At 41.9% G+C, this 2,198-nt stretch overlaps 1 pseudogene; it reads left to right on the top strand.

The window, feature by feature from the left end:
* The first annotated feature begins 309 nt into the window (after nt 1-309).
* Nucleotides 310-1,052, top strand: LOC137500984 (craniofacial development protein 2-like; annotated as a pseudogene).
* Nucleotides 1,053-2,198: the final 1,146 nt, after the last annotated feature.

Raw genomic sequence — 2,198 nt, 5'->3', positions numbered from 1 at the left:
GCGAATATATGAACTCACCAAGAGAGTTCACTTAGCCTCTCACACCTCAATTCTCCAAATCCTACCTACGCGTGGTGCCCCTGTTAAGCTGAGCAACCCAGTGGAAGGTTGGGTTTACAACCCCAGCGGGAAACTGGGTCAGTGAGCCAACAGGAGTGGAGGACAGTGGAAGGCAGCGGGAAACCACCACTGTAATTTTCCCAAGAAAACCCCATGGCTTTGCTCAATTCAAAATATTCCTGAGTTTCAAGTTCCCCAATCGGATCTCCGGGAGGAACTATGTTGAGAGAAGCCTCAAGAAATGTGCGATGCTGCAAGGAACAGTACTGTTTAGGAACTTGGAATGTAAGATCCATGTATCGAGGAAAGCTGGATATAGTCAAACGAGAAATGAAGAGACTGGGCATCGATATACTGGGAATAAGCGAAGTGAGATGGATTGGTATTGGTGAATTTGCTACAAGTACATGGTCTACTATTCCGAACATGAAAACCAAAGGAAAAATGGAGTTGCCCTCATAGTTAGCAACAGGGTGCGTAACACTATAATGGGGTGCAATTTTAAAACTGATAGAATGATGTCTGTATGTTTTCAAGGCCAACCTTTTAACATCACAGTCAAACAAATTTACACACCAACCACAGAAGCTGAAGAGGAAGATATTGACCAGTTCTATGAAGACTTGCGAGGATTGCTACAGTTAACACCAAAGAAGGATGTCGTCTTCATTATTGGCGACTGGAATGCCAAAGTAGGAAATCAAACTGTAGATGGAGTAACGGGAAAATTTGGCCTCGGCACAACAAATGAAGCTGGACAGAGGCTCCTAGAATTCTGTCAAGACAACTCACTGGTCATTACTAACACACTGTTTCAACTACCCAAACGACGCCTATACACCTGGACCTCGCCAGATGGTAAATGTCGAAATCAGATCGACTACATACTCTGTAGTCAGAGGTGGAGGAGCGCTCTACAGTCATCCAAAACAAGGCCTGGGGATGATTGTGGATCAGATCACGAGCTCTTAATTTCCAAATTCCGGCTCAAATTAAAAAGGATTCACAGAGCCAAACCATCAAGCAGATATGACCTAAATAGCATACCTCTTGAATATACAGTAGAGGTTAGAAACAGATTTAATAGATTAGATTTAAGAGATTTCCAGAAGTGCTATGGTCAGAAGTACGCTGTGCTGTTAAGGAGACAGCGGAAAAGCATATTCCCAAGAAAAAGAACAAGAAGAAGGCCAAATGGTTATCGGGTGAAGTACTACAAATGGCAGAAGAAAGAAGGAATGCAAAAATCAAAGGGGAAAGATCGAATATGTCTAAATTAAATGCAGAGTTTCAGAAACTAGATAGAAGAGATAAGAATGCCTTTTTGAATGAACAGTGCAAGGAAGTTGAGGAAAATAACAGACTGGGTAAGACATACGAATTGGAGACATCAGAGTGAAATTACAGGCGAAGATTGGAATGATAAAAGATAAAAATGGAAAAGATCTTACTGAAGCAGATGAGATTAAAGAAATGTGAAGGGAATATGTAGGCAATTTGTATAGGAAAGATCGGAATAGTCCTGATGATGAAGTTACTCTGTTGTCAGAGCCGGAACCAGATATCCTAGAAAGTGATGTCAAGTAGGCCCTAGAAAGTATTGCAAACAATAAAGCAAGTGGTTATGATGGAATCCCAGCAGAACTGTTCGAAATCCTAGGAGGGGATGCTGTGAAAGTGTTACATTCAATATGTCAGCAAATATGGAAAACCCAGCAGTGGCCAAAAGATTGGAAAAACTCAGTGTTCATCCCAATTCCAAAGAAGGGCAGCGCTAAATAATGTTCAAACTACCGAACAATCGCACTTATATCGCATGGTAGTAAGGTTATGCTCAAGATCCTGCAAAATAGGCTTCGGCAGTATGTAAATCGAGAACTACCTGAAGAACAAGCCGGTTTCCGCAAAGGCAGAGGAACCAGAGACCAAACTGCTAATATTCGCTGGATTATGGAGAAAGCAAGAGAATTCCAGAAAGACCTATACTTTGCTTTATTGACTATGCTCAAGCCTTCGACTGTGTCGACCACAATAAATTGTGGCAAGTACTCAACACTATGGGAGTACCAGATCATCTTAATTGCCTTATGAGAAATCTCTACTCTGATCAGGAAGCTGCGGTGAGAACCCTATATGGA

The sequence above is a fragment of the Anabrus simplex genome, chromosome 5 (genome assembly GCF_040414725.1).
Source record: "Anabrus simplex isolate iqAnaSimp1 chromosome 5, ASM4041472v1, whole genome shotgun sequence".
NCBI lineage: Eukaryota > Metazoa > Arthropoda > Insecta > Orthoptera > Tettigoniidae > Anabrus > Anabrus simplex.
This window is presented reverse-complemented; position numbering and strand designations above follow the sequence as displayed.